This window comes from Dinoponera quadriceps, unplaced genomic scaffold, assembly GCF_001313825.1.
Source record: "Dinoponera quadriceps isolate SergipeBrazil2010 unplaced genomic scaffold, ASM131382v1 scaffold696, whole genome shotgun sequence".
NCBI lineage: Eukaryota > Metazoa > Arthropoda > Insecta > Hymenoptera > Formicidae > Dinoponera > Dinoponera quadriceps.
The window spans coordinates 1,722,138-1,741,621 of NW_014554799.1; the positions used below are offsets into that span (position 1 = coordinate 1,722,138).

General features: G+C 47.4%; 1 protein-coding gene across 5 annotated transcripts in view; it reads right to left on the minus strand.

The window, feature by feature from the left end:
- Positions 1-19,484, minus strand: part of LOC106741985 — a 184,906-nt gene that overhangs the window by 128,385 nt on the left and 37,037 nt on the right. For 4 of the 5 annotated variants that reach the window (XM_014614491.1, XM_014614490.1, XM_014614489.1 and 1 more), the window contains one exon: positions 5,317-5,477. The exons of the other annotated variant lie outside the window; for it this stretch is intronic. The gene's annotated coding sequence lies outside the window, so the exon portion shown is untranslated. The remainder of the gene's footprint in view (positions 1-5,316; positions 5,478-19,484) is intronic. 5 annotated transcript variants of the gene reach the window in all.

The following is a 19,484-nucleotide window of genomic DNA, read 5'->3' on the forward strand; positions in this document are numbered from 1 at the left end:
GGAGGGCGGGCGGGTACAGGTAAACCTTTTAACGAGGGCAAAGGGAAGCAGCGCACACGCCCGCGAGATACGATTTATCGCGCGACGACGGTCGAGGCAAATGTATCGGTTGTCGAAGCGTGCGCACGGACGTAATAGAGTCGCGACCTTCCTTCCTTCCTCCCACACTTCTGCTACTTATCGGGCGAGTATCAATTTGCGAATAATCACCGGCACGATCCCTCGTTACATCATTATCGACAGGTGCATATCTCTCGTGGCTAAATAGGCTCGGAGACTCGCGTGGACAGTTAACGCAAAATTATATCGATAATTAACATAACGCGCTCGTATAATGCCGGAGGTTTATCAGTGCGCGGAAATAATTCATAAACTGTAATGCGACACCGATCATTAATAACCAATACAGTTTATACACGCGGGCGAATTATAATTAAACTACTGCGATCGCGATTACATTATATGCCGAAATATCGATTATCGCACTTTGACGTCTCACGAAATTGATCTCGCGGAACAACGGTCTCGCGGAACAACGTCGTTTTTTTTTATCTTTCTTCTTGTTACGCGCACACGAGCAGAGCAAACGGAGGAGCACGCGAAATCGCGTTAGCGGGAGCGATAGTTACCGTGAAACAAAGTAAACGACGAACGTTCCTTCGTTAAAACGTCGGACGAATTATCGTCCGTCGTTAGGGAGAGCCGAGCGGTTCACAAAAAGGCACGGTGGATGAATAAGACGGCAAGAGATACCACCGTCCTCCTCCTTCTCGTCATCATCGTCGTCGGCTGATTTAACGTGGCTCCAGGGTGTGCAGGTGGTGCGAATCAACAGTTTATCTGGCGCTCCCGTCGCATTTGATCGTTTGCCGAAACTTCCCCGGCTACCGGAGGGTTGTTAGGAGGAATCGAGAACGGCTGAGTTTCCCTCGCGCCGCTGCTCGCAGCAGTCAGCAGGGGTGAGAAAGAGTGCGCGCGGAAGGGGACCGCCGGACAAACATATTGATTTCGCGTGCGGCGACGCTGCACTGCGGACGCGTCAGTCTCGTAAATTCGCGGATGCCTCTTATCTTCGAGGGATGATCTTATCGTCGAAAATGTAATTCGGCTCGCACGAATCGAGCGCAGCTACTTACGTAAACTGCACGGCAAATTAGTTTAGGTTGCCGAGCTACTCTTTATTTACAGGTAGATTCGAGGTCGGAGTTATTATCTCTTTGCGTTGCCACGGTCAATTATGCAAGGGTACGTACGCGTGTCAACGAGCGGGAATGCGGACTGAACGTTTCGTTTCGCGACGACGACGGAACGGTGCTTTAAAGCGAGTGCGTGCCAATTAGACAGACAGCTCGTAAACGCGTATGGTACGGTCGGCGTGTCATTCACCGACTTACCTGCGTCCTCGTTAAGCTCACAGACGGACTAATGATTCAACAGGTGTTGCGCGTCGGGACGAGCACGCTTGGTACCGAGCGGCGGCGGTCGCGCGCTTTTTTGTTCGCCGCTGAAAGGACCGTCGCCGATACGCAACGAAAACCGCCGGTGAGTGGAGTGAGAACTTTCGTGAATAGCCAAATGCGAGCCGACACACGAAGGACAGAGGAGACTCTCCGCGAAAGAATAAACGCTTATGAATTCTTACCGTCTTACAGAGACGTTCGGATTTACGCGATGGCCCATTTACCGACATTCTCACGTTCTTTACATTGAAAGAAGAATTCGCTAACAATTACCAGGATACGGTGAAATAGTTTCAGCAAAATTTTGTCCAGTTACTGCGACCAAATCATTTTGTACTATACAGGGTGTTCGGTATGTTTCGTACATCAGCTCGTGTGCAGATAGAAGGGATTACACTGATGAAAAAAGCAGACCGTTATGCAACATTCGTGATAGTTAACGAAGAATTAATTATTCTGTCCGAGCTCTGTCTATTCCTCTGCGGAAATTGTGTTTCTCCGCGCGTCGCTTTGGGCGAAGGAACGGCTGCGATTCGTCGCGCGCACGGTCGAAGACATCTTTCTTTCAATATGTTCTATATGCACACATCGTACTATATACAATATTAAATGATTTAGTTAAAATTATTTGACCGAAAATCTTTAGTAATTATTATCAAATCATTGTATTACTGCTCAATTCGTCACCGATACCTTCATGATCTTCTTCACGTCGAGTCCTCGAACACGCACTTATCGAATATCGCTTCTGTCTTTCGTGTATCGCGGGCGAGATGAAGATCGATACGGTCATGAAATAAATACGTGATAATAAGATGCGATCGAAGATTAAAGACGAGAAACGTGTTCCCGGCACGTAACGTTCACGTCGTCCTTTTAAAATATTCGTGTCCGCGGGATGTTACACCCGGCACGGGGCGAGCGGGATAATTTAAATTCAATGTACACACCAACCACATTGGCCGCTCACAAATCGCGCCCTTCCTGTCATCCCCGCCCTACGCCATCGCTCGTGCGGTGCAACCGTCTCGCGGCACGATGCATCGCAGCTCTCGCACGTAATTCTCTGTGTGAGGGAAAGAGAGAGAGAGAGAGAGAGAGATTTGTTATTTATTTATTCAGATCGACGCGCACGCACTCTTCTTCCCGTCTCTCTCTACACACACATACACACATATATGTATGTATACATTTCTCTACTCTCGCGCGGGTTCCTCGATATCTAGAATTCACTCGGACGATTATTGACCGCGCGTTACGGCGTCATAAATATTACGGTGAGCGTGTGTCCCGAAGTAAAATGCACACGATTTTAATGGGTTTCGTTTAATTTCGGTCAGTGCGAGGTCAACGACTGTTGGTTGTTACTGACTGGTTCGTCGTCGTTGTAGCGACGAACGCGATTAATCAATCCGCACGTCGATTATATATAATAACGCGATGCAGAACGACAAACGGAATTGCAACGTTACGTGACGTTAATAACCGACGCTAATAAGCATTAATCGGCTGTAATGGGCTGAAAGAACAGTGCTGGTCGACGGCAGATTAATGCTTCGATTTTGTGTTTCGACGCAGTGTTACGCGGCGAGTATGTACACATCACGCATCGGCGGAATTTTGAGATCGTTGAAATTTAATCGCACAAATAGGTGGAATTCATACAAGAGGGACCGACCGCGCTTTCTCTCATTTACGTTTTCCCGGCGGTAACGCGGAAATATCAGTCACATCTTCTTAGGGTGATAATGTGTCACGAATCAGAGAAAGAGGACATTTAAATGGAGTATTTGGATAACGCGATAAAACACGAACGCGATAACGCGTTGGAAATGGAAAATGTTTCAATAATTTCACCTCGAGATCGCGCGCATAACAACAAACGTTAGAAAATGCCTCGATAACATTCCTCAATGTGATTTCAAAGTTTTGACCGGGATCATTTATTTCACTTCTACATATCGCGGAACAATCATCGCGAGAGGAAGAAGCCGCGCTCTCCTCGACTCGCGTCTCAAACGGTAATCGATACAGGAAACTCGGCGCGAACCATTGAGCTCTATATATAGTGTACTAAAATGAGCCACAGCCATCAAGGAATAGAAGTGTCCCATTCGTAGAAAAGAATACACATATGTTAGATGTAATCTTTATCATAGTGATTGGTACGTACATGAAAAAAAATTTGCCAGATAGTGAACAGACCAAACGCGTTTGGAAAAAACAGGATTTCTGGTTCTTATGACCTAAATTTGATTCTTATAACCAGAAATTCGGTTTCCTTCAACGAAAATGCGTCTGTAATGTAGTAAATTCAACCAAACTTTTTTCCATGTACAATAGAGACGGATATCCCTCCGATCGTTTATTTCTCCTTTTTTTATAATTTAGTATATTATAAAGTTCAATGACGTGGACGTTCGCACATCAAACTGACGGAAGAGCATGCGCGCTTTTTGTTTGTTTAATCGCAAAAACCGCTCTGCGTGCGTGCAACGCGACGCGTTGTTTACTTTACCTTCATCGCTCGCGTGACATTCAAAGTTCAACGCGGATTGAACGACGTATACATACTTCACGCGTGCGACTCGGCCAAGAAATTAAATCCGCGAGTGTTCGAGCCGCGACGACACGTGGCTTCACTGCGACGTTACTTGCTCCTCGATTATTTATCTCCTCTTGTTTAATCTGATAATTGGATAAATACAAAAGTGATTCCGCCTTAATTAAAATTCTCCGCTCCACGGAGTAACTTCGTCGTCCCAATGCCGCGCGTTTTATACACGCTTCGAAGCGGCTTAAATCGTAATGAAAAAGAGCATTCTCGGCGTAATTCAAAATGAAAACGAAAATAGAGCTTGCCGTGTATCACGATTAACACACGGCACGCCGCTCGTTTCTCTTCCAATTTCGGGAGTACAGAGAGTTCCCCGTCTGGAATTTTCCGATAATTCTAGCGCAGAACACATCGCAAAAATCGCTGGTCGGTGTCCTCCTCCGAGTCGTAAACGAGCGGCATACTGATCTAGCGCGAATTATCAATGAAGGAAAGTGTGTTAAACGCAAAGTGCAAATCATACCTCGCGTCGCGCAATTTCCGATCGATCGGCAAGGTCATTGGCTCTCCACGAGACAAGACGTAATTACGAACCGTTAATTTTTCAAACGCGGCCACCTCGCGCGCGCCCAACATCGTGTGTGTCGTCATCGAGCCACGGCGAGGCGAATTAACGTTCCGGTGGCGGCGTTACCGACGCTAAACGGAAATTAACAACGCGACGGAGTAATGCAAATGGGCCCATTTTGACGTATAACCATTCGTCAAGTTGAGCGCTTTCTAACGTCAGGCAGCGCGTTAAAGTGTGAGCGAAGGAAGTAATTTCGCGTGCCGATTCTTCCACGCGACCTGTTTCTCGTCTCCGCGCAGTTTCCTATCCTTTCCCCGGTGTTCGTGCGATTCGACGTTGGATCGGGTACACGTTAATGTTCCGTCCGCCCGCATTTGCGAGGAGACCTTCTTTCCGCTCTTCCGCGAAAACGAATCCGTTAATTGCGCAAAGTTTCTCAGCACTCGAACGTCGCGACGCCAAAGATCGGATTGAGAAAGATCCAATTTACCTTTCCCTTTTCATCTCCTTGCATTTCTAAACAATACTTATGATCGTACTGTCCGGTATTATTTCGGAAATCCTTCGCTCGTACGGTTCGTTATTACAAACAAAATAGCTCGGTATTATTCTATAATAATTTACGATAAACATGCGAATGATAAATGTTACAAAACAATTTGACCGTCGAGACGACATTCACGCGATACCGAACTGAACTTGACGTAACGCTGCGCGTGTTTACTCACGTATAAATTCCCATTCGTCGAACCTTATCTCCGAAATCGAGTGAACTCCGTTCTCGGACGGACGACGTGAGAGAAATCGAACCCGGTAATTGGGTCTCCCCCCGTCGTTTCTCCGCACTTCCTTTCTCTCACGGGACACCACCGGGGGTGACTTTGCCAGGCTGGAAATAAAGGACACGTATACTTTACTTAGAGAAGAGCGCTATCTCTCTTTCTATCTCTATCTGTCTCTCGACTAGCGAAGTCGGATAATCCGCGTGTGCCAACTGCGGTCGTTATCGCGATACTCCAAGGCAAACTTCCCGGAGCGGAAACGTCAGAAGATACGGGAAAAGTGCGCGAGTTTTCGAAACACGCCGGCCGATCGATCGAGGCTTGGGTGTTCTGCGACGACATCGCGCGGAGGTGCGGGGAAAAGCCACGCGGAAAAGCTCACGTGAAGCGAACGCGATTGAAAGAAGGGAGAAGAAACAACGATGGCATTCTTGTGAAAATATTTCCACATCGTCGTTCTTTAGTGACAGTGCAGTTTTACGTAATTTTAATTTCATACTGAAGATAATTTCGCGTAACACGTCACGACATTCAGTTGCCTCGCGAGAGCCGTTTACACATTTTCACGAGATTGCGGTCTATTTTATAATTTCCGCGACGCTAATTTTACGCAAAAAAGTCGACATGATTCGTAGCGCATTTTTTCGTGTTACCGGATATCGCGGGCTATGCTTGCCAGGAGTGCGGTCGTTGATCATATCCGGCGAGGCAGTAACGGACGATCGATTTATTAGTGGAGAAGCCGCGTCGTGAAAGACCGCGGGATACCGTCGGAACAAAAAGAATCAGTTAAGTCCGGACGGGTTCGATGTCCTTTTCTCGGAGACTGGGAGAAAGAGCGTATGAAGCGATAAGGGGCTAATATAAGTGAAAATCCCGGTGTTAATATGTGGCGCGGAGCCGAGCAAGAGGAATGCTTAATGGTCGGGCAACATGCGATCCCACCCAGCCTTTTTCCTTTATTTTCTCCCCCCCCCCCCNCTCTACCAGTCTCCGCTTCGCGCTCTGCTCCACCTCGTCCTCCCGTTTTCACCCAGTTACCGTGATCCAGCGCGTTCGAAATTCATGAGTGTGCAAAATGAGCAACGAGGATAGCGGAATAAAAGCGACCAGAATATGCTAGCTATGTGAAGAAACGCGCTATTTTATTGCAATAAAAACATTTACGTTTATTAATCGCCTTATTAATATCAATATGTGCTTATAGATTATGATTGCCTTCCTCTGACAGCAGAGCGAGAGTTTCCACTGCATTAATTATTTAACGAGATTCATCGATAGGAAAAATTAATTATAAGCTGCTTATATGATTTGCACGCTGATTAACACACAGCTTCGCAACAAAGTTCCTCTCTTCGCGTCTCCAACGGCGTTTACCCGCGGACTCTATTCCTCGAGATCGGCCGTGCAGCTGACGTGCGCAGAGACGGCCACGCCTCGATTTCATTCACGGTGCACAAACTCGCGCTCAATTATTCATGCGGAATCTACACCGCGCCTTCTCTCTTTTTCTCTCTCCCTCTCACGTTCTCCCGATCGGATTTAACTCGCGGAAAACGCGGCGCGCGGCCGTGATCGTGCGGAAATGAATATTTCGTCCAGCAACGAGATCGGCCTTCCGTGTCGTTGGCTCATGAGGAAACGAGAATTAATCGTTGGAAGCGTACACAGCCTCGTTACGAACGTTTTGCACCTTACGTATAATAACAATCCGTGCGTGTACACCGCTCGGGTGTCGCTTTAGCCGTAAATAATCGTATAGTTCTCTGGATTAGGTTAAAGCACGTTTGTTAATAATTAATGATAAATACCACGAAAAGAGTATCCAATGTTTCAAGTATGTACATCGACTAGACGATACACGGTAAAAGATTTTGTGTTCAACACATTTCACATGTCCGAAGCGATAAATCTACATAAATTTTGATGTTAATTCAACACAAGATGAATATGTTAAAAAGTAATAAAAATATTATGTCAAAAATTAATATCCATAATATGTTAATCGACACGGAAGTATTAAAAGTGTTATTTTAACACTTACACACGTTGAATATCGACTCGACACAAAATATATTGAGATAACCTAAACACAATACGTTAAGAATTTCACACAAAAATGTTAACAATGACCGAATGATTTAACACAAATACAAAATGTTTTTTACCGTGTACAGTCTTTTAAAGATGCACTGATTATTTCGAGCAGTGTATATTAAATGCGTACAAACATTAGCCCAATACATATGCAAAGGAGAGAAGATTCCCCGCGAGATCAAAGGGTTAAACGATAGACCGGCTGCCTCGAAGATAATCGCAATTGGTTTCTTTCTGTCTTTCTCTCTCTCTCTCTCTCTCTTTCCGAGCCCGCTCGACAGAAAGGAAAGCCGAGCACGCGGTTGCACCGACATCGTTTCTCCGCGGCGAAACTGGGACGGGGTTTTACGGGCGGTTATTTACGATCGAGGTTATGAGAAAGGCGGAGGCCGCCTCTATCCGCTCCTCGAAATCTGCGAAAGGGTCACACCGCGCGCCGAATGTAAATTACGCGAATTACGTTTACCGGCAGATGATAATCAACGCGCGCTTTCTCGCACCGTCGGGAAACTCCTCGCGAGAAGAAACTCGCGCCTTTATCAAAATACTTACGTGAGTCGAATGTAACGGGGTCATGGTATATTCGGAACCTTCGATGATTGGAGGGGAAAAAATACGGCCGCGAGAAATATGACGGACAACGACGACCGTTGATTCGCGGTTATGTGACGCGAACGTCATCCGTAATATACGCCTCCGGGATATTGGAAACAAAATACTTCGCTTGATTACCGCATTGACCAAATTGCTGGAAATGTCCGCGATAGGTTGATGGCGATGCATGCCAAATTTAGCAAATTTGAATCGCGAATACTGTCGACCGTGTAATGCACTATGCAATGCAACGAACATTTTGGAAATTTCATCAACGACGACAACGACCTAGCTTATGATATACAATATACGGGGTGACCGTGTGAATAAATATGTATGTTGGAGAAAGAAAGAAAGAGAGAAAAGTACGATGAATTAATCTTCGAGGAACATCAATAATGTCGTAACGTATCGATCGGCAAAAGGATCACCCGCGATCAAAAAGAACGGTCTCAAGATGCGTCTTAACGGAACATGCTTGTTCCACATACGTCGCGATTCGTCTTTCGAGCTTATGATCTTCGAAGAGTTCGAGATCGCGATGGCTCTCCGCTTTTGTAACACACATCCGTTCGACATCCATGTCGGCTCATCGACGGAGAAGTGACGGATACCGAAGGTGAGACTATTTCGCTCATCATTGGAAATCGATTCGGCGCGATCGTACCGAAATTATACGGCGATCAGGATGAATTTATTCGATCAAACTCGTCGTGAAACTCGTCGACGATCGTATCGTGCAATTAGAGGTGAATTAAAATCATCTCGTTAACGTCGCTCTTATCGGGTGGAAAATCAGCCGATGTGGAATACGCGAGAGTCAATCACACAAAATAATAAACTGGGCGTTATCGCCGCGGCGAATTTTACGGCGATTTCGATGTTCCCTCAGCTATAATAGCTGTTATTACCGCGCTAAAAATAACACGCGAACGAAAACGAGATTTCACTTTGACCCACCATATAGATAAATTCGCATCCGTTATCGCTAACAGCCGCAATCGCTGCGCGAGAGACCCGATTGTTTTGGCGGGCACGCGACAGCAGGAAAGAGGATTCAACAGTCGGTCGGGAGACGACGACGACGAGGAGAAAGAGCGCCGGCGCTGGCACGGCGCCAACGCTAGCATCCGCTCCACAAATGTCGCTAAATATACATCTAACCGCTTCTAAACAGAGCACGAAACTTGGCCGATAGCACGTATTGTACGATTGCACCTCGACATCGTCGCGGCAGCTGACTGAGGACGATCTCGTTAAGAGCGCGAATGAAAGTGAAGAAAAAAACAACGGTTCACAGAACGGTCGCTCGTTCCTGTACACCGGTAGCAATCAATGAAACCGAAAAAAAGAAAGGTTTATTTCAGTCTCGCGGAAAATCCAAGATTTCACCATCGGAGAATCGCACGTTAGACAGAGCGCATGAAAAGCCGCGAGGCAAAGGTCTTCGTAAATAACAACTGCGGTCATCGTTATCGTCGGCCGATAACTCCAGCCAGCGACACGTAGAATGTATATTTGCACACACACACACACATGTACTGTTCGCGCCCGCTATTGATTCAAGATTCGCACAACATGATTCCGGCTTAGGACGAGCTTCTTCGGGGTCAATTAAACCCACCGTGTGCCGGGATAGTTCCTGAGTAATACACCAGATATAGTCGCGTCGAGCGAATTTAACAGACGAACGATTGAAAAAGGACGCAACTCGGTCGAAAGAGGAGACGAGCTCATCAAAGGGATGAGCTTCGGACCTCTCTGTTCTGTTCTCGTCGATCTCGATAAACAGCGAAGATATTCCTCCAAGATACTTCGATCTCGAGCGGACGACAACCTTGACCTCTAAAATCGAATTCACTCATTAGCGTAATTCGTATGTTGACCGCGAATCGATATTCTCGATCGAGAAATAAATATGGAGATCGCTTTTCGCAAAGGGTTTAATAACCGTGAAGGTCTCCTGTGTGTGTATCGGAATCCTTTCTACATTCAACAACGAAATAGCATCATTAATACCGGTCTTATCGCCGCGCAGCGTAAAACGAGGATCATTTCGATCTTAGTCGGCTCCGCGCGAACTCTTCAACGGCACGACTTGAAAACTAAGTTTAACCGGCGGTTCATTGTATGCAAACAGTCGGCGGTGCTAGAATTATCGACTTCGGGAGTAACGAGGCAAATTGTCAGTCGAGAGAGATGAAATGAGAGTATCTTTTAACAGATTCGTAGCCAGTGAGGTTCAGTGAGACAACTGCCGAATTCACTCGTTCCAATGAAAGCGTGTGAATACTCGCATGCAAAATGAATACCACGGATGGCGTGTAAGTCATTGAATAAATCGCGTGCAATGTTGTTATTCTATTGCGATTAAAAGTTCCGTGGTCGCTTGACGAGGCATTTAGCGGTATTAGCGAAGGTGTTAAAAGCTCGTGGGCCGCGAAACAGTTAACGCCTCGCGCTAAGTACCGTTGTGCCTCTAAAGGTTGAAGCGCGACGATTTGAGAGAACACGATTTAAGAGACGGCCGCGACGACGGCCGGCTTGAGAGCATACTTTTTCGAGAGAGCCGCGATATCGTACGCTTCCACGCCGTTCAACGAACGGCCGAAAGAAACCAGCGGAACGAACGCGCGAGCCGAGCGAGGCACGGACGGACGCAGAACGAAAGAAAGAGAAAACGAGAGAGGGGAAAACGAGCGGGATAGAGACGACTAGTTCTCGTTGGATCTACCTGGAGATTATGGCCGGCGAGATATACTCATGGTCAACCAGAACCATGACCGCCCTTTCTCGCGCTCTCTCGCTCGCTCGTCGGATCTCCCGTCTTTTTCCCGTGCGCGTGGAGAAAAAATAAGACTGCTTCGGCGAAACCGAGCTGGCAGAGCAGGACAGATAGAGGGACGATAGAGTTAGATAGCGGTACGATAGAGAGAGAAAAGGCAAACGACAGGGAGGGAGATAGAGACGGAACAGACGGTACCGAAATATCAACGACCGCGAAACAAGCGTCGTCGACCCGACGTCCTCGCTCTCTCTCTCTCTCTCTATCTTTTCCCCCTCTTCGTCCGCCTCTCTCTTTCCGTCTCGTTCCACGCTCGGACGGACATGCCCGAAACAGACGTTTTTTCCACCTAGTCTGGGATTTATGTGGACCGATCGAGAGAGCCGGCGTTGACAAAGAACCGAGAAAGAGTGGGAGGACGGTGTGAGACGTAACGACATTGTGATGCGCGCGATGACTCCTCTTTCTCGTCTCTCGAGTGCCGCCGCCGCGGAGAAGAATGTCTCATTTAAGCTAAACGACCGACCATGTGCGAGCTCGCATTTGAGCGTTGTGTTATTCCCGGGATGAATATACACCAGCCGTAGCCGAGCAAGGATCGATTACCGCGCGTGGGAAGGCACTCGCGAATTCGTCGAGAAAGCGCTAGTTAGGGTCGACTACGAATGTCTCATTTCCTGCCGCGTCTTTATCGTCTGCTAACGTCGCGCGTATCGATAACGACGTACGAGCGCGCACTTAAAGGTTAAACGTTTCCGACGTAAAAGAGACTCGCGTCTATTTCAGGAATTTCAGTACCTCGAGAGTTGAACGGCTTCGCCCTTTCATTTGCGACCTGTGACGTCACGTCTCCCGTATGTGTGCGTCCATACGTAGGTAGCCCCTCCTTCTCTTTTTCGAGGATTCGATCAATTAGCAACGTCGTTTATTCGCGCACTTGGGAGAAGCTGCGCTCGAAATCGAACAAAGCCGCTCCCCCTTCTTCGGCGAACGGATTAAACTCGAATTATCACGCACGACGGGAAAATTCACGGCTTTCAAAGCTCTTTGTATCTTTAAAGCTCCTCCCTATCCCATTTGAGTCTAACTTGGCGGAAGTTTGGCGCCTGGGAAATCCGGCACGGTCTCCACCGTGTAATTCCTAACGTTTCAATGTAATTTAATTTCAACCACATTACAATTTGCATACGTTCATTTGACTTTGTCCGAAAGAATTCATTCTCATAGAAGGAACGCAGATGGAACTCGGCGTCACGCGTCTCGAACGATTCATCCGCGAATCGTTACGGTTCTAATCGCAACCATAAATCATGCGCGCCGACAGCCAGCGGAGAGAGTCGCGTTTGCGAAACCGCGACGACGAAACGCCTATGAGAGCGAGCACATGATATACCGGCCGCGATGTCAAGGCCGCATACATTTGCGTGGCGATACGGGAGAGCTCGATCGAGCGCCTTGGAGGACACGATGAATGCACCCGCGAAGAGAAGAAATATGAACGTCGGATTGACACGTCGAAAGCCGGCGATATATCGATGAACGGACTGCCGCTTTCGGATTAAACAGTGTGTATCTCGGCACGAACCGCTGCTCCTTTCGAGATTATATTATCGTTCGGACAGGGAACGACAGCTTAATTGGTCAAGGTTGCGTTTCAGCGATGTGTTGAAATCCCGCATGCACACGCGTTCCCCTTGTTTCCCTCTCGAAGAAGAATACGGGTGGTTTTGTGCCACTTCATCGCGAAAGCGCCGATCAAAAAACCGGACACGGCGTAATTCCCATCGTCTTCTTAGATTATAATTATAAAATGTCCATACGTTGCGTGAAGAATGTAAGTTCTTCGTAAAATTGGTGATTTTGCCGCGAATTGCCGGTATCCATAAATATTCGATATAAAATCTATTTATATAAGATAATATATTACAAACGCGTATAATTGCGCATCGATCCGGCGAAAGTTCGGGCGAGACGTCGCGTCGTTGCATACGGCGAAGTTAACGATCCGGTCGTCCTTTGCCGTCGAAAAAGGAGCTCGAAGAACGTGGCGCGAGGCGAGCGTGCACCTGGTCTCGTTGCCGCCGGTGCCGCATCGTCGTTAGCGGATAACTTTCTATCCGTCGAACTGCCGGAACCGTTGCAAAGGAAAAAAAAACGTCCATACACGCGATTTTAACGATAGCCTACGGAGAGCCGCTTAAAGTCGAAACGAGATTACGCGGTTTAATCTCACGTTGCGTTACACGCGCCGAGCGTAATAACACAGGGTATGTTCCGGGTTGCGTGTAATCGAGCCGCGAAAAATTGGCATATCCTCGGCGAGGATATCTCTCTCGCATAGGACGAAGGAAGAGCGGAAATTAACTCTTTCGCGGCGGGTTCGATCTGAATCCCATCGAAATCTTTCAAATGAACGCGAAGGAGAAAAAACATCCGTTCCGCAGAATCAATACGTCGATCAACCAAACCGTTACTGCCCTCCCGTAGCGATCCTCTCGTTCGTTTAATCTTCTTCGATGGATAATGGATCGATTGCAGACGCGTATCCACCCAAGTATTTCCAATCCGCGGTAGATAGGAGCGTTCCTCCTTCCTCTGTGTATTTTTTTTCACCGAGCGGCGCCCGAATTTCCGCGGCAAACGACGGGATTACGTCAATCGCTTCTCTTAACGAGCGTCATTGTCACCGGCTCGCTCGACCTGGACGGCGGCCTCGTTCCCAGCTGTCTGTCAGTGTGTCAAGGTCGGCGGTGCTGGTGACGGCGCGAAGGATGCGCGCGAGAGATCGTTTCAGAATCGCCAGCGATGCCAACGATGATATCTTGCTCGGATGCCGCTTGGAAGTTTTTCGCGCGGCGAGCGCGAAAGTACAGTGCGCGAACTTGGACGAGGCGCCAAGTTTCAGTGAAAGTCACATGGTAAATACGTATCGATTCTACTTCTCGCGCATTCTCTTCGCGAGAACCACCGCTGTCGGTTAGCGTACGGTAAAATTTCGCGCATGGGAGACGTTCACCTCCAATCCGGATTCTCATTAAGATAAGCGGATGGGATGTGTGATTTAAAACCGTGATCGAGCAGAATCTCCGGTATTTTTAACGTTTTAATTGCCGGAGATGCGCACAATCGCGCGCTGCTTCGTCGCGACCTCGTTGTTCCGAATGACTCCATGTGCTACGCGAGAGATCGAGCAAGCGATTCGCATAACCGCTACGGTGTGCAGTAACGCGGACATCGGCTTCATCCATGCCGGCGATGAGTTTCGGCGCAACCTCCGGCTGGCGATCGTATCTCGCCGTTAAGAGACGCTTAACGGGAACTGTATCGCGTCTTCCTCTCGCCGCGAGCGAATCCCATTTCGCCCGAGCTCCCGCTAATTAAAATCGCTGTTCGCCAATCGGAACTCGCGTGACTATATAATTTTAGTTTCACCGACAAGCCTCCGACTTGTGAGATCCAACTTCATTATTACTAATAAGAAGAAACACGAAAGAAAGTTTGATCGTATTAACCAGAAAGTGAACAACCGTTTTGGTTCGAAGGAAGCAGAATTTCTGGTTCTTGTGACCTAAATGTGCTTCTTGAAATTCTGTTTCTTTCAACCGTCCTAGTTGTTCACTTTCTGATTAATGTAACTAGACTTTTTTTTCACGTGTATAATTTTTAATATACAATCTTCGAAATGGCGATGCGAGGTCCGCAACAGTGCGCTCGTTCGCAATTGTGCTTACAACCTTGAGACGAGTGTTCGCCGAACGCGTAATTAAGCGCGGTATGCTTTCGCAGCGCCACTAAGAAGTGTCGTAACGTTAACGAGAGCATCGCCGTAAACGATCCGTAGTTCACTCGGCTGTGCGGCGCGCATTCCACTTCTGACGGGGATAATCGTCACTGTGGATCTGGCGGATTCGGTAAAGTGCGCGTGTTCGCGGTCCAGATATAATCTTTTTTACCGCAATCGTCGGGTTACAATCGGCCGGCGACTCTTTCTCCTTCTCCCTCTCAGCGGATGGAAAAGGTCAGTGGAGTTCATTAACGATATTAAACGGGCCATTAAAAACGCGTGCGAGCCTCACCTTCGCCTCATTTTCTTCTCCTTATCTTTTTGCTATTATTTCTCGATTGCGTTTCCATCACATTCTCTTCGCATTACCCCCGCCCGTCATACGCACACAGCTGATAAAGAATTCGCCTACTAATTTCATATCGTCCTACGTAATAATGACTCAATTAGGACTCAGTCATGATTATTAGCGTTATCGGAATTATTATATCCAACCTTCGCAATCGTTGCGACGATATTAATGATCACGACGAAATAAGCTGATTATTTTCGATCGTGGTTGTGTAAAAATACGCGTCGCTCCAATGGCACGATATGAACTTCTCGGAGAGGTGGGCATCTTGCGGGCGTTATACGCTCGCCAGCGAAATTCCCGGTTTCTGGACGATTGCCAGCCAGCAGCGCACTCACCGACGGGCTGAAACCAATCTGCCGGATTTAAGTTACTCCCATTCCACGTACGCGGTGAAACCGCGCCGCGCCGTTGCTTATACCCGGAATCGGAAGATAATTTCCACGCGTGATAACGCATAGATGAGGATAGGATTCTGATTATGCACTGAGCATCCGATCGTTTATCAAGTATTCTCGGAATCGGACGCTTTAACGTGTCCGTCTCTTGCTTCGTTGCGATCGCGAGGCTATTTTCATCGAGGTAGAGAGATGGAAACGGACGAAAAAAAAATTCCGCCAGTTGAAATATAATGCAATAAAAGCGGAATACCTTGTGCATATAAGAGTAATTAATTGTAGGTATTCGAGCGATATACGGTCGGCGGAAAATATTGGAAATCAATAAGGTATGTTACGTGTCGGCGTCCGCAACTGTTTCCATTCGAAAGCAACATTTATGACAGAGCGATACGTGTTTCCTACGGTGACAACCGCTCCGGAGACTTTCTCTTTTCCAGCCGAGGAGTCGGATAAAAATGCGAAAGTCAGGTAAAGTCGTCGAATTTTGCCGCGGCGCGCAAAGGACGGAATGCCGGCGAGCAGTTTCCAATTGGATCGGGTCTATCAGGAATCGCCGTGGTGCGTGGAATTACGAGATTACGATCGGACGCATTACTACGTCACATTAAGGCGATTGGAAAACGACGTCGCTGATATCTCCGTCAGATCTCGAGCGACATTTCATGGGACAATCTGCCGAGTCGATCCTTTTTTTTCTGCGAGCGCGTTACTTCAATACCCATTTCGTTTGCGGAGTATCTTATTCTGCACGCTTCCGCGTTTTGCTTTCTGAGCGATCGCAATAACGCAAAATTCTCTTCTCCTTTTTCGCCATCCCAGAGTCCCTCCCGCCGCGAAAAGAACTTTATTCTTCGAACCCCTTATCCCAGCGTTTCGAGACGGAACGTCGCGCAATAAACACGGAGACACCCGTCGTTCCGTGATGGTCTAATAATACTAATAACCCCCACGTGAAACAATATATCGCTTCCGTTACGGAGAACCGATACGCACGAACAAATAAAAGCGCTCCCCTTCGGCTCCCCCGCGGCCCTGGGATATTGTTTTACGGACGGAGCTTTCGAGATCAAAGCCAATCACGAAGCGATAATGGGCCGTCGATGGACCGATCGCGTTTCCATCCAAACCGGTTCGTCGATACTGACCGGTTATCGAAACGTCGGGTCATAGTCGTCGTGAGCATTTCAGGTGGACGTCACGGATAGTGGAATAATTCGTCCCGACGGGGAACGAGCTGTCCCCTTCCGCGACGGCTGGTCTCCTCCTCGCTCAGAAAGTTCTCGTTTCCGCATTTTCGTTTGCCCGCATCAACACTTCGTCATTATCACGCTTCCAATTGCAACACTTAATTTTCAAGCGACAATCACGAAGCAATCGTACGCTTGTACTGTTTGAACCTATGTTAGTATAAAAAATATCAATTCGATTTTTATCATATATTTTTTATTCTCGGAGCAATTAAGAAATCGTATTTCACTCAGCGGACACTCATTAAAAATATCTCTTGTATAATGTTTGTTATTAGAAAAATTTTTTTCTACTTGTAGTTACTCATTAATTCGTATTGGATATCGCAGAGGAGAAACGGCAGATTTACGAGTTCCGTTATCACGATTGACAAGCCAATTCCGCACGAATAAAGTTTGTTTCGTCGGTCAATAAACGGCATCGCTATCAATTACCGTCTTTCCCCTCCGCGTGTTGCCGCCGGTTGCCGAAGGAACGATTAATTCGGCCGCGCGAACACAGAAATACCGGAATTATGGGGGTCGCTTCGTTACACGTCCCGGCCGGACACGCGCGGATCGATTAACGATCGTCGTTTATTAACCTACGCGGCCACAGTTACACGCATAACGCCGGTACAATGCGATTATTATGTAACGTCAGGATTATTGATCAATCGGCTCGAAGTCCAGGCGATATTGATTCACGCACGGGATAGGGGAGATCGTTAAACGCGATCGCGTGCAAATGTTGACCCAGCGCCGCCGTCACCTCTTCCACCCCACTGCGCTTCTCTTTTCACGCGCGCGCACTTCTCTCTCTTTCGCTAACAATCGAAGGGTTCTCCGGAAAGATAAACGGTCGAAACTCTGAGATTTCCCCGTAAGACCGTGTCAAATTGCATCATTGTGACTGCTAGCAACGCTGCTGAAAACCATATATTGTCATATATTGTCCTTCGATCGTTAGTTCATTTCTGTTAACCCTTTCACAAGGCAAGATGGACTTTCAGCGTATCCGGGAAAATATGCTTGGATCCGACCCCACGCTCTGTTTTGTTCATTTTTCATGTAATCAATGTACAAAATGAATAAGAGAAGTAAATAATAATAATAATGAAACATTCCTCGGGAAGAGCAACGTTGTAAAATAAACGAAAGCCGTGAGGTCAATCTTACCGTTAAAGGGTTAAAATGATCGAAGAATTAATTTTCAGTCAATACAAATCTTGCTTATATTTAAACGTGTTATTGAAAAAAATATACATCTAATTCAAAGAAGAGAAAGAAACTTAATTTTAATTTCGGATAAATTTATAAAGGATGAGGAGCAGCCTCTCAGACATTCAATCGAAGAAAGAAAGAAGAACAAGTTAATCAGAATGTAAAAGCTGAAGGTGCGCCGGAGTGTATCGCAATCTACGGTGAAGATCGATCGATAAGTCCGCAAATTAATAGCCACAAGCGGAGATCGGTTTTTTCGCGCGCGGTTCAGTCTCTGCCCTCGCAGTTTAAACGGCGGATGCAGGTAGCATTAAGCAGGTGCGAACGGCGGGGTGTCGTGTGTGACACACGTGTCGACGCCGTAAGGAAGGGGGAGCGCTTCTTTCGGCGCGCGTATGTGTGCTTGTTCACGGACTAACGCGCAATATGCAGCAGCGTGCGCTCACCGCAGAATAGGTCGCCCGCGTGGCGATGCGACCGCACTCCGCCACTATAATTACCTGCGCGCTCCTGCTAACGGGTATTTCGCCGCGGTTGTATACGGAAACTAAATTATTCGGGGTCTGCCGTGCGCGACATAAGGTCTCCCTTCCGTTTAATGGAGAGCCGAGGTGGAATTTTCACCGCGAATCTGTCGCGATCGCATCGTCGTCGCTGCGTTAAGCCGTAGTTTACGCATTCTCAACACCGCCGACTGACGCGTTGTGACATGAATTTTATCATTCTCGTTTCACTATAGGCAAACAAATTATTTCGTTATAAATAACCAAGATTTAGTTCTGTGAATCGAAGGTTCGAAACCTCTGAAACTTCGGCAAAAAACTAAACCTTGGTTCTTATAACCAAATTATTTGTTCGCCCATAGTCAAACAAGAATTTAGTTGATTCAATTAAATAGGTTTCTCAGTGTAGTTTTTTTCCTCGCGAAACATCATTGTTATTGTAATCAATTTTCGATGCAAACGTTGGACCGCTACTTCACGCTGACCAGCCCGATACAACACTTCATGAGATACGCTACAACAGTAAACATCTCTAAAACAACAGTAGCAACAACGCGTTTCGGTGCGCTTCGATAACGAAAATTATATTACTCGGGATTACGCGGACGGTAAAACATATTTTCTATTGAAATCACGTTTTCCGAGTGGGAGATGATTCCAACCTGACGCAAACAAATGACGACGGGAACAGATTTCGGAGAAGAAAAGAGAGAAGACAAGAGAGATTCTTCGATTTTCTGCGAGAGGAAGCGTAGCGAAACACGCGATACAACGGCGCGCGGTACGAAATCACAATCGCGAGAAACTCCGTGTCTCCCGCGAGCGAAACGCAGGTTGCATCGCCGTCGTGCCCGGCGTGCGAGTGTGCATGTTACGTACGTGACAGACACGCGGGAGCCCCGCCGCTCTTCCGGCGTGTAATTTTCCCGCAGGTTAATATTACCGGCGCGGTAATTGTTCGCTACCGTTAGCGGATCCTCCCCGAGCGAGCGTGGCCGGCCTCTGGCTTTGCACGGCGCGTATCGACCGTCCGACTGATTGAGCGGCTCGGTTTCTCCTTTGTTTCCCTTCCGACGTCGATCGAGGATGCACCGTTACACGAATTGACGGTTGCGAGATTCAGTGAAATCGCGGTCTGACGTACTGCT